Raw genomic sequence first — 13,815 nt, forward strand, 5'->3', positions numbered from 1 at the left:
CGCGGCCGATCGAAGTAAGCTCTCCAAAATGGCCACTGCCCAGTTATTACAGCGCAGATAAATGACTGGGAACGGTGGAGACCATCGCCTGGGTTGCGCGAAAGCTGGTGCCGAGGAACTATGCCTCACTCAAACAGATTATCTTGAAACCGATAAATATCCTCTATGAGGTGTGTGTGCAGACTGGCAAATGCACCAGTGTGCCAAGCAAGAGGTCCTAGCCTGCCCAGACCTCTGTGTGCAAACAGGTCACCCCGCTGCACTGCAGCAGGCAGGGGCAAGTGTGCGGCCAGGCGAGACTGCCAGAACCAACACGGCTCCTGGTTGACCGGGCTCCTGAAGAGGCAGAGAATCCCCCGACACCACAGGCTGGAGCGCGAAACCCCGCGACACCCCCAACCCCACCTGGCCGCTCTGAGGGAGGATTACTGTGAACATCCCTACCCCCCAAGTGGGCTGAGCAGCGTACTGCTAAAACAGCCGACAAGGCTGAAGCTCTGCGACAACTGCTGCAGCCCCCGAGCTCCCTGGGTGTTCCAGACTCGAGCGGGGCTGGGACGGATTGGGCCAACCTGGATGATATTGCTGCACAGGCCCGTGCGGTGGTGAGAATCGGAGCAGCACCACGCAGATTGCATGAACAGAACTGCAGCAAAACATTAACTCACCGTCCCTCCACTACGGACCACGAAATAAGGGCCAGCCTGGTTGCCAACTGATCTGGCTATCTGCATACGGTGTTATACAGAACGACATGGAAGGAATGCCGAACAGAGACTCCCCTCTGAAATAAACAGGCCTGCTTTCTCCTTCTTCCACCCGACCTGTAGTTCTACCATCTTGCTCACACATATGGGGACCGGATAAGCAGACCAGGGAGTAAGTGAGACACTACATAATCTAAAGATCCAGCCAAGTGACCGCCCCTACACGGCACAGGCACTGCTCCCTCCCACAAGGAACAAGACATAAGGAGGGACGGAGGCAAACAGAGTACTCATGCCTAACTGCTGGACACTGGTGTGCTGGAGGCCGGATGGAGCTACCAAAGCAAGCAGACATGCACCAGTGAAGGGACGGACAGTGCAGCACCGGCAGAGCTCCTGTGAGTGCCAGAGGAGGGCCTCCCCCGCGAGGACCGACACGGAAGGGCGCTGCAGCATTACCTCCTTGGGAAGGTGCGTACAATAGATAGTTACCTCCAGGCCACTGACACCATACTGGCACCATACACTTGGTGAGCCACTGGCGCCTTCAGCATGCCCGCTCCCAGGGGACAGGGATAATGTGAAAAAGACCCCAAGATAACAGGGCAAGCTAACTCTGGCCACTTATCAGAGCTTGCTGCTCCTTGCTGTTCCATTAAACAGTGCCACAGCTGACTCTACTGCCAAAGGGATTGTGGCGCGGTGTGCCACGCAACTACCCCAGAGGCACCACAGGCAGCTACAAACCCCTAGTGAAAGCCCCTGTTAGGCAGAGCTTGTATGCAGTACCCTCTGGGACCACTACACACAACTATGACTACAGGTGTAAGCAAACCAACCTTTGGTATAAGTGTCTACTACACAGTTTTGGTAGCAGAGCTGAGCAGCCAGGCTTATCTCAAGAGGGGAATGTGAGCAGTAATGATGTTACACAGAGGTCTGCAATCACAGGTGTTCAAATAAACTCTTACACTCAAGGTTTCTTTGATAAATACTTATTAATTTATCTCTCAGTTATAAAACGCTCATAAGAAGGAGGCAATTATATAACACACAAATATACTTCAATACTATTTCAGAATACTTTTCAAGAGGAGTAAAAGGCAAAGATTATTAGAACAAGAAAGGTTACAATTATTCTAAGACAGTGCAAATACTTGGAGTTCACCAGAAGAGTCAATTCAATTTGATAGGGTAGGCCAAAGTCAATGGGCTAAAGTCTTGGATAGGATAAAGCGGTTCTGGTAAGTAAACGGTAAAGTGTTACAACCTGCTATAAACGTTGGTCTTTGTGGCATCGCGGCAGGACGTGCCGTTCGGCATTCGTGAATCCCCCCAGCATGGTGACGTATCTTTTTTGCTATCCTTTGAGTGCCGGTCTAGTTGTTTCACGCACTTCTAAGACGTCGCCAGCGGGTCATGTGACCGGATATAAGGAACCGAGCGCTATGCCTCCGCGCGTCGCTTCTCCTTTAGCCCAGACGCTTCGTAAGTGATCGCCTTCTAGGGATCTTTCCTCTCAGACTTGTGTTCTATTGCTAACTCTTTCCCTCTTGTGTGCTTTAGTATTGACTCTTCCAGAATTCAGGGATTCTTTGACTTCAACTGCCAAGACCTCCTGCAGTGTATCTCCGGACCTCTATCCGCACTCAGCCCAGGCACTTTCATTCTATGGTATTTACTTTAAGGTCCTTTCCTCTCCTTTTTTCCTATCCCCGTCATTCTACTAACCTTCCTCCTCTTCCCTACCTTCCAGAAGTGTTCCTTCCATCTCTTCCGTCTTCCGAGTTCCGAGTTCCTGAAGTGCAATTTGTCTGCACTATAACATCCAAGGCAGATAGGTAAGCGCAGCGATTCTGGGGAACTCTCCTCCTCCGACCTTTACCTCTCTCATCAGCTCTTTCTCATTTCTACAGAACCCATCCTTCCGAACTTGTACCTCAGCATCACAGTTCCCGCAAGATTCCAGGACATTGAACCCAGCCCAGAACCAGTGTCTTCAGTGCCGTGCAGGTTTTTTTTCCCATAGAGGGTTTCCCTGGGGGCACAGTCCTTCCTGCTCCTGGTTGTTCAATCCGGGAGAGGAGGATTGGGCTTAAATGGAAGCTTTCACAATCATCAGTACCTTTGCCTTTCCTGGTTACCGCTGGATGTGCAGGTTAGTGCATTCTTCTTTAAATCTCTAATCGCTATACAGATAACAGATCTAAAGGATGATGTGTCCAGAGTTCCCCGTCCTGCCAATTTAGCTGACATGATCACCATCACCATGCAGATGGACTATCGTCTCCATGAGAGATTAGCTGAAAGAAAAAAAGGAAAGGGGTTTCGTCCATGATCCGAGCTCTACCACCCACTTAGTAAGACCCCACAGACAGAAGAGCCAATGCAGATTGGAACAGCCCGAGGTCCATTATCGTTGAATGAAAAGGAACGACGTAAAACATTAGGTCTATGCATGTATTGCGGTTCCTCCACTCATGTGTTACGAGATTGTCCGACTGTACCGCCCCGCAGAACAGGAGCACCAGCCTCGGGAAACTCCAAATCCCAGTCGTAGGAGGAACCACGGCTGGGAAAAAAGAAAGAGGTTCCTCAACCCAGATAGATGTTTCACACACGTCCCAATCACAAGATCTTACTATGGTGGTGGTGTCAATGACTCTGATGTTCCAAGACCAAGTAATTCAGAGGGTCCCAGCTTTAGTGGATTGCGGAGCCGCAGGAAATTTCATTGATGATAAATGGGCCGAAAGCAAAGGAATTGCCCGGATCGCTAAGACTTGCATTACACCCATTCAAGGGGTGGATGGGAGCCCTTTAAGCTCTGGGCCTATTCGGGAGCAAACTAAACCCTTAACTTGTTTAATAGCGTCTCATAAGGAAACCCTTACCTTTGATTTGATCAAGGCAGCACATTTCCCCATCATACTAGGCTTGCCCTGGTTGCGGTTACACAATCCGTTTATTAATTGGTCTGCTGGTACCCTATTTCTGGGTTCAGAATTTTGTGTGACTCACTGTCTCTCTCATGAATCTGTGGGACTTCATATCCCTCAACAGGAGCCCAGTCACACTCCGATCACAACGATTTCTCAGTTAGGAAACGTCCCTGTATGCTATCAGAAATACCTATCGGTATTTTCCACACCGCAATTTCTACCTTACCTCCGCATCGGAGAGATGACTGTCATATAGAGCTGCTTCCCGATCAGCCAGTTCCATTTGGAAGAATGTATGTTTTGTCCCAGCGAGAGAAAGAGGCTCTCAAGGAGTACCTTCATACCAACTTACAAAACGGCCTAATTACTGAATCCACCTCCTCTGCAGGGGCATCCCTGTTCTTTATTCCAAAGAAAGATACTGAGGAGCTCCGGCCTTGTATCAACTATAGAGGCCTCAATAGAATCACAGTACCAGACAAATATCCGATGCCTCTAATTCCAGACACCCTTGAAGCAGTGCAAGGGGCTTCCATTTATACGAAGCTGGATCTCCGAGGGGCTTATCTCATCCGTATCGCTCCCGGAGATGAATGGAAGACAGCCTTCCGAACACCCTTTGGGCATTATGAGTATCAGGTAATGCCTTTTGGGATCTCAAATGCCCCAGCCATATTCCAAAGATTCATGGACCATTTGTTTGCAGACATCTTACTGCACTATGTGATTGTATATTTGGACGACATATTGGTTTTCTCAGCAAATGAAACGGATCACATCCGACATGTGAACGAAGTCCTAGACTGACTTCAAGCTAACCATTTGTATTGCAAAGCGAAGAAATGCGAATTCCACAAGACTCAGGTTAATTATCTGGGGTTCGTGCTATCGGCTCAGGGAGTTTCGATGGACCCCAGAAAGGTATCGGCCGTTTTGGAATGGCCATCTCAATCAAGCATAAAAGAGATACAACGGTTTTTGGGCTTCGCAAATTTCTATCGTAAATTCATCCCATGTTTTTCCGACATCATTCTTCCCATCACAAGATTGTTGAAAAAAGATGTACCTTTTTCTTGGGATTCAAAGACAGAAGAGGCCTTTGATAAACTGAAAGGATTGTTTTCCTCTGCCCCGATATTGTCAACCCCTGACCAGTCCAAGCAATTTATTCTAGAGACTGACGCCTCTCACTACGCTTTGGGAGCAGTCCTCCTGCAGAAGTCCAGCCAAGGGGTGGAGTTATCAGTTGCCTATTTATCCAAGACCTTTAATCCATCAGAAGTAAACTACTCGGTACTGGAAAAAGAACTACTGTCCATCAAGAGATCATTTGAGGAGTGGAGGCATTTTTTATTGGGGTCTCCATTCCCTGTGGAAGTCCGTACTGACCATCAAAACATGAAAGTGCTTCAATAGGCCCAGACTACTAATAGTCGTCAAGCACGATGGGCACATTTCTTCCTCCCCTATCGTATCATATTCACCTTCTTACCGGGAAGCCAAAATCTTAGAGCAGACGCTCTATCTCGGAAGGACCATCCTACGGCTAGGTTTTGCCCAGAAAGTCTGTTTCCCAGGGCTCGATTCATTTCAGTTCTAACTGATTTTCTCCAGACCCTTAAGCAGGACACCATTCTACATCTTCAATCCTGTGAAGAGCTTGAGTGGAGATACCACTTAACAAGGAGCAATGGAAACTTCTTTCATAAGGAGCAAGTACTAGTACCTTCCACCACCCTTCAGAAGGAGGTATTATATATGTGCCATGATTCTAAAGCAGCTGGACATCGTGAATATCAGTCCACATTAGATCTTATCCAACGTCATTTCTGGTGGCCTGACCTTCTCTCAGACGTGCATGACCAGGGGAGTTGCTAGGTCTGGAAAAGACCCGGGGCTAAGTTGATGTCGGAACTGTTGGGACTGGGGGCTAGCTAGTCTTTTGGCTGTAGCTCCTGAGATTCTATCCGGGGCTACAACCAAAAGATCAGGGGCTACAGCCCCCTTAGCCCCCCCCTAGCAACGCCCCTGTGCATGACTATGTCTCTGCGTGCGTGTGTTAACTGTCTGCAGTCCAAATCACCTAGACAGCCTCCGTTGGGATTACTTACCCAATTGACTATCCCTGAAAGACCCTGGCAGCGGATCTCTACAGATTTCATAGTGGATCTTCCCCAATCCTCTCATCACTCTGTGATTATGTTTACGATAGACTATTTCACTAAGCTGGCTCATTTCACCCCATTGTCTAAACTTCCTAATGCAGACCAGATGGCCAGAGTCTTCATTTCTGATATCTTCTCACGTCATGGAGTCCCAGACACAATCGTGTCGGACCAAGGACCCCAGTACATCTCCCTTTTTTGGCAGAGGTTGTGTTCTTTTTTGGGAATCAGAAGGGCCCTGAGCTCAGGGTATCACCTGCAGACTAACGGGCAAACAGAACGCTTGAATCAAACGCTGGAATGCTATTTACGTTGTTTCATATCAGCGGCCCAAGACGACTGGGTTGAACTCTTACCATTGGCGGAATTCGCTTATAATAACATTTAGCGTTGAAAGCCAGCCCTTTCTTTTGCACTTATGGTTTCCATCCAGCCTACATTCCGACCATTTCGCCCACTCCTTCCCGTTGTCCCGGAGTGGACCAGCTTGTTGCAGACATTCAACAGGGTCATCTAGTTGCCCAAAGGGCTCTTCGCTCGGCTCAGGATCGGGCCAAGGAGATTGCGAATCGCCATCGGAGGCCAGCTCCCAAGGTGTCGATTGGCGACAATGTATGGCTATCTTCTAGGTTTCTTCCTCGCCATTTGGTTCCTTCTAAGCTGCCTCCCCGGTTCTTTGGTCCCTTCAGGGTGGTGTCTCTGGTGGGTACAGCAGCACTCAGACTCTCACTGCCTCCGTTTTGGTCTGAGATACATCCTGTGTTTCACCTCTCCCAGATTAAGTTGGGAGTGCCTGATCGTTTTCTACGCTCCCCTGTTTCTCGTCCTCCCCCGGTATCTACTGCTACGGGACCTGAATTCGAGGTGGCTGTTATTTGTGATTCCCGTTATCACAGGGGGCGTCTTCAATTCCTGATCGATTGGAAGGGGTTTTCTCCAGCTGAGAGGTCCTGGGAACCAGCTTTGGGGGTTCATGCCCCCCGTTTGGTTCGCAAGTTCTTCCGACTGCATCCCAGAAAGCCGGGTTCCCCGCCTTTGCGGAGGGGGCATACTGTTACAACCTGCTATAAACGTTGGTCTTTGTGGCATCGCGGCAGGACGTGCCGTTCGGCATTCGTGAAACCCCCCAGCATGGTGACGTATCTTTGTGGCTATCCTTTGAGTGCCGGTCTAGTTGTTTCACGCACTTCTAAGACGTCGCCAGCGGGTCATGTGACCGGATATAAGGAACCGAGCGCTTTGCCTCCGCGCGTCGCTTCTCCTTTAGCCCAGACGCTTCGTAAGTGATCGCCTTCTAGGGATCTTTCCTCTCAGACTTGTGTTCTATTGCTAACTCTTTCCCTCTTGTGTGCTTTAGTATTGACTCTTCCAGAATTCAGGGATTCTTTGACTTCAACTGCCAAGACCTCCTGCAGTGTATCTCCGGACCTCTATCCGCATTCTGCCCAGGCACTTTCATTCTATGGTATTTACTTTAAGGTCCTTTCCTCTCCTCTTTTCCTATCCCCGTCATTCTACTAACCTTCCTCCTCTTCCCTACCTTCCAGAAGTGTTCCTTCCATCTCTTCTGTCTTCTGAGTTCCTGAAGTGCAATTTGTCTGCACTATAACATCCAAGGCAGATAGGTAGGCGCAGCGATTCTGGGGAACTCTCCTCCTCCGACCTTTACCTCTCTCATCAGCTCTTTCTCATTTCTACAGAAGCCATCCTTCCGAACTCGTACCTGTAACGCTCACCTGACTCCCACGGAGGCGCCGGCCTGGTTTGAGCTGCTGTGACCTCTTCTAAAGTGATGCGCAGGACTCGGAAGACAGACTGGACCGGACCCCCAAATCTTGCTTGTCTGGCTCGCAGAAGTATCCTTCTGTAGGTGGAAATAGGGGATTAGCTGTCTGCGGGGTAATGCGTCGGCCTCCCACTTCCCCCTCTCACCCTCCTCAAAACCCTTCTGCAATCCCCCGTGGCGTCTCACCTTAGGGTCTGGAAGGACGAGCTCTCCATCCTGCTTCTGATGCAGGGGCGCGTTGATATCCAGTTACTTCACTGGATCTCGGATTGGTAAGGGTTCAAATTCGCTTGACTTTTCCGGTAAGATGCCATAAGTATACTGTTGTAAAGTTCAAGCCTTAATTGACCATTGTCCGTTTACTCTTTTTCAGGTGCTGAGTGAAGATGCCGAGTTGAGGAATGGAATCGCCGAAGGTAAACTCTGATGAGTCTTTGATGGGTGGTTCCCTAGTGTCCTTGCATTCACCCACTAATGCTTGTGTCTTTTTTCCCCATAGGGGCCGGGGTACGGCAGAGCCGAAGAAGCGGCGCCGACCCGAAGTGAGGAGAGATTGTTCCAACAGTAATCAGGTAAGTATTATGGTGGAAAATCAGGCCTTCCTCAATCTGTTCCCTAGCTCACCTTTGTTCTTCTCTTTTCTCCCTTAGGCGCGGAAATGCGGCGGATGGTCCTGATGGTCGCTGATGGGCACAAAGGCGCCTCGTGAAGGTGAGTGGAACGAGGCGCTGCAGCAAGCAATGCGATGTGCTTTTAAAATGAATGACTTCCCTTTAGGATCGTCGGTGTGATGGATCTGGATTTCGGATAAAAGCAGGTAATGTTCTTATTTCACCTTTTCTCTTCTCTTCTTCTTTTACAGGTGTCCCAGGATGCAGAGGGGCGTGGCTGGAGTCAGGATGCAGGAGCAGACACGGTGAGCGTCCAGCTGCTAGGTGCAGAACAACGCGAAGCACGTGTGGCAGTCCGGGCGTGGTTTAAATAGCATTGGAAGAAGTTCCAGGTAAGTATTCTTCCACGGTCCCCACCCAAGTAAAATAGTTCCTTTAATAAAGTAGTCCCTCCTAAGCCTCATTTGGCTTGAGGCTTTATGCAGCATGGTCTGCGTCAGGTAAGTGCACCAAACACCTTCTTTTATGAGCCTGGCACCTTTGGCGCCAGGACTGATGTCCAATATTAGCCTGGCGCCAAAGGCGCTAGGACAAAGTCCAAAGAGCCCCTATTAGGGGCCGCTGGGTTTTTTCCCAAGGGCATGATGCCTGCTTCCGGGGGTGCTGGGCCTGTCCCGGTGCTCTGGGGGCAGGCATCATGACAGCACTCCCCCCCCAAGGCCCAAAGGCGCTAGGACAAAGTCCAAAGAGCCCCTATTAGGGGCCGCTGGGTTTTTTCCCGAGGGCATGATGCCTGCTTCCGGGGGTGCTGGGCCTGTCCCGGTGCTCTGGGGGCAGGAATCATGACAGCACTCCCCCCCAAGGCCCCTCCCAAGGTCGTTCCTTCTGGAGGTTTCGGTTTGTTTGGGAAATTCCGATGGAACCTTTTTACCAGCCGAGGTGCATGTACGTGATCGCTGGGTTCCCAAGACCTTTCCTGAGGCCCATACCCTTTCCAATCAATTAGATAGAAAAGTTTTGATTTTGAGATTTTAGAATCCAAAATGTCTTTTACCTCGAATTCAGATTCCCCATCTATCTGAATTGGTTCTGGAGGCTTTATTAATCTGGTTCCTGGTTGCACTGGTTTCAAAAGTGACACATGAAAAACGGGATGAATCCGCATGTTGGTTGGCAGCTCGAGCTTGACTGCCACTGGATTAATGATAGCTTTGATCGAATAAGGGCCTAAATACCTTGGATTAAAAGTTCGAGGTCCCTTGAGCGATAAATGTTTTGTAGCCAACCATACTTGATCTCCTATTTGGTATGAAGGCGCCTCCCTCCAATGCTGATCTGCATTTTTCTTGTATTTCTCTTTCGCTTGTTGCAAATGGGCAGTTGCATTCTTGAAGGTTTGAGTTATAGTGGAATGCAAATGGTCCACTGCGGGCATTTCGAGGCTCAGAGGAGAGTCCAGGTCTGAAGTACGAGGGTGATGTCCATATAGGGTGTAAAAGGGGCTTTGTCCAGTTCCAGAGTGCACCGAGTTATTGTATGCATATTCGGCCACCCATAACAAATCCTTCCAATTACCCTCCGATTGGTGCAACATACACCGTAGGTATTGTTCAAGGGTCTGGTTCGTTCTCTCCGTCTGACCATCGGTCTGTGGGTGGTGGCTGGTTGAGAGTCTTACGTCGATTTGTGCCAGTTGACAACACTTTTTCCAAAAGTATGAAATAAACTGGCTTCCCCGGTCGGAGACTAATATGGACGGGAATCCATGCAAACGGATAATATTTTCGAGGAATTCCTTGGCAAGGACAGAAGCTGAAGGTAATCCTCTCAACGGAATAAAATGAGCCATTTTTGAAAATAAATCCACCACAAGCAGAATGGTATTGTATCCATTACAAGGGGGCAGGTCCGTGATAAAATCTAGTGATAAGGTGTGCCAAGGCGCTGGTGGAATGTCTAAAGGCTGAAGAAGACCGGCGGGTCTTGTCTTTTGGCCTTTGTTTTGGGCGCAAACTCCACAGGACATCACGAAAGATTTAATATCCTTTCCAGGAAGGCCACCAGAATTGTCGTTTAATTTTTTCCTCAGTTTTGGCAATGCCAGGATGTCCTTCCATCAGGGCATCATGATGACGGGAAATAACCAGTTCTTGTAATTCCTTTTCTGGCAGAAATAAGCATCCTTGGAAGTAAGGTAGGCCATTGGTGACCGAAAAGTAAGATCCTCTTTGGATCCAATCCTGCAAGGCGGTACAGTCCAGGAGTTGTTTTACTCGTGCTTGAATGTCTTCGAAGGTTTGTAAGGAGGTTAATCCCAAAATTCTTTGTTCGGGAATGATCGGCACAGGTTCTGAATTAGTGTCTATTTCTCCCATTCCTATTCGAGATAGTGCATCCGCTTTGCCATTTTTACAGCCGGGACGGTAAGTGATTACAAAATCGAACTCAGCAAAGAACAAAGCCCATCGGAGCTGACGTGACGATTGAGCCTTGGCCGTCTTTAAGTATTGCAAGTTTCGGTGATCAGTGATCACGGTAATGGTGTGCCTGGCGCCAAGAAGATAATGTCGCCAAGCCTTAAAGGCGGACTTAATGGCTAATAATTCCTTATCGGTAATTGCATAATTTACCTCAGGCGGTGAGAACTTTCTGGACCAGAATGCTACAGGATGCAGTTGGCTGGTTTCAGGGTCTCTCTGAGACAGGACAGCTCCCATGGCTAAACTGGATGCGTCAGTGTCGACTATATATGGGAGATCGGGACGCGGGTGCTTCAAAATAGGTGCAGACGTGAATTTAGCTTTCAATTCCTGAAAGGCCTGTTCAGCTTCCTTGGTCCATTCGAAACGTTTATTTTTCCGCAAGAGTGCAGTGATGGGTTGTACTACACGTGAAAATTCCGGAATAAATCTGCGATAAAAATTGGCAAAACCAAGCATGCTTTGGACCCCTTTCACCGAACTAGGAGATGGCCATTTGAGGATGGCCTCCACTTTCCGTGAGTCCATTCGGACCCCATTAGGTGTCAGGATGAATCCGAGAAACTCAACCTCGGTGGTATGGAAAACACACTTTTCCAGCTCAGCAAACAGTTTGTGCTGACGCAATTTCTCAAGGACGGCCCGGACATGCTTTCTGTGATCAGATTCCGAAGAGGAGTACACAAGAATGTCATCGATATATACGACAACACAAACATCGATGAGTTCCCGATGGACATCGTTCATGAAGAATTGGAAGGCAGCAGGTGCGTTGCACAACCCGAAAGGCATCACTTGGTATTCGAATAATCCGTATTTTGTACGGAAGGCGGTTTTCCATTTGTCGCCTTCCTTTACTCGCACCAGATGATAAGCCCCCCGGAGATCTAACTTGGTGTATACGCAAGCGTCCTTCACCTGGTCAAGGAGTTCAGGGATCAGAGGCAGAGGGTAACGGTTTTTAACCGTTGTCTGGTTCAATGCGCGGTAGTCGATACAAGTTCTAAGGTCGCCTTCTTTTTTGGGCACGAAGAACAAAGCCGAGGATGCCGGGGACTTTGACGGGCGAATAAAACCATTGGCTAGGTATTGATCCAAATATTGTCTCAAATGCAGGTTCTCAGGTTCAGTAAGGGCATAAATCCTGCTACAAGGGGGTTGTGCACCGGGAACCAGATCGATTTGGCAATCGTATGATCTGTGGGGAGGTAACGTGTTGGCCTGTTCCTTTTGGAAGACGTCCTGAAAGTCTTGGTATTCCGGAGGTAGTTGCATGGAGGCAGAGGTTACAGATGCTAGACTAATCTTCAGATTTTCTGGGTAGCAGGTTTGTGCACAATCCGGGAAGGTTATTCTCTTAGCTCGCCAATCAATTTGAGGATTATGTGTCTCTAACCAAGGAATTCCAATAATAACCTGAAATTGTGGAGCCTTGATTACATCAAACACAGCTGCCTCCCGATGGCCGTCCGGACCAATAAGAGTCACCTCAGTAGTGCAATGTGTTACCGGTCCAGAGGCAATTTCAGTTCCATCGACTGTGGTGATGACATCTTTGCTGGTTTTAGGACGCAGAGGGAGGTTAATCCTAGAGACCAATTCACGATCCACATAGTTTCCTATAGCCCCACTATCGATGTATGCCTTTATTGCATGCAACCGCTTAGGCTGTTCCGGATCTACGAGAGCCATTGGCACAATGAAATGCGAGGTCTGAGAGTTCGTTTTCAAGCTCGGCAAGCGGACCCCTACACTTGTCGGGCGGAGTCGTTTCCCGAAACAGAGTCTTCATGGTTTTTATCAGCGGCGCCTACCACCTTCTTGGGCGGTTTTGCTGGGCAATCTCGTAGAAAGTGTCCAGAGTTCCCACAATAAAGACATAATTTTAACTGCCGCCTCCTTTCACGTTCCTTTTGAGTTAAAGGTCCTTTAACCCCTCCAATTTGCATAGGCTCAGAGACATCAGCACCCTTGGGGTTAGCGTGGGTCTTGACCAACACCCGGGTCTCAAACTTGGACCGATCTGCTTTTCTGTTTTGAAGTCTGTGATCCAATTGGACCACTAAGTCTATATATTCTGTGCATTCTTGGGGCAGATTTACAACCTGGGCCAAGACTCTTTAAGTTCTCCGCGTAGACCTCGATAAAATAACGTGATTCTTTTATCCTCTGGCCACCCAGTTTCCACAATTAGTCTATTAAAGGTTGCAATGTAGGATAGGAGGTCCTGATTGCCCTGTCGCAGGGATAGAAGTTCGTCATCCAGAGCCTGCCCCTGAGAGTGTCGAGCAAATAACCTTTCCATGCTTGCTTGAAATCCTTGAAAATCACGGAGAATTGGGTCATCTTGAGTAACCAGTGGAACTGACCAATCGGCAGCACAGCCGCTGAGATATGACAATACAAAGGCTACCTTGGTCTGATCATTAGGGAAGGCCCCAGGTCTGTATAGGAAGTGCAAACGACACTGATTCATGAATACGGCGAATCGTTTGGGGTCCCCAGCAAAGCATTCGGGTGGGGCCAGCGGCATGTTTCCAGGTAGATTAATCTGCACAGGGTTACTGGAAACCACAGGAGCGGGGTTCCCTCCGGAACCGGTTAGAGGAGTTTGTCCAGCTTGACCTTGCAAAAGCTGTCTGGCCAGGTTATCAGTTCTTTCCTTTGATACAATTAATTCCCTCCTGAGGGCATTAGTCTCTTGACGAGCGGCATGTACTTCGGCCCGTAATTCCCCCAGTAACTGGGCCAACTGATCAGTCCAGAAGTTTCCATAGCGCCTGGGTGGGAATTTGTAGGAAGGCTTTGCGTTCTGTAACGCTCACCTGACTCCTACGGAGGCGCCGGCCTGGTTTGAGCTGCTGTGACCTCTTCTAAAGAGATGCGCAGGACTCGGAAGACAGACTGGACCGGACCCTCAAATCTTGCTTGTCTGGCTCGCAGAAGTATCCTTCTGTAGGTGGAAATAGGGGATTAGCTGTCTGCGGGGTAATGCGTCGGCCTCCCACTTCCCCCTCTCACCCTCCTCAAAACCCTTCTGCAATCCCCCGTGGCGTCTCACCTTAGGGTCTGGAAGGACAAGCTCTCCATCCTGCTTCTGATGCAGGGGCGCGTTGATATCCAG

The sequence above is a fragment of the Ambystoma mexicanum genome, chromosome 8 (genome assembly GCF_040938575.1).
Source record: "Ambystoma mexicanum isolate Mex_15411 chromosome 8, UKY_AmexF1_1, whole genome shotgun sequence".
Lineage (NCBI taxonomy): Eukaryota > Metazoa > Chordata > Amphibia > Caudata > Ambystomatidae > Ambystoma > Ambystoma mexicanum.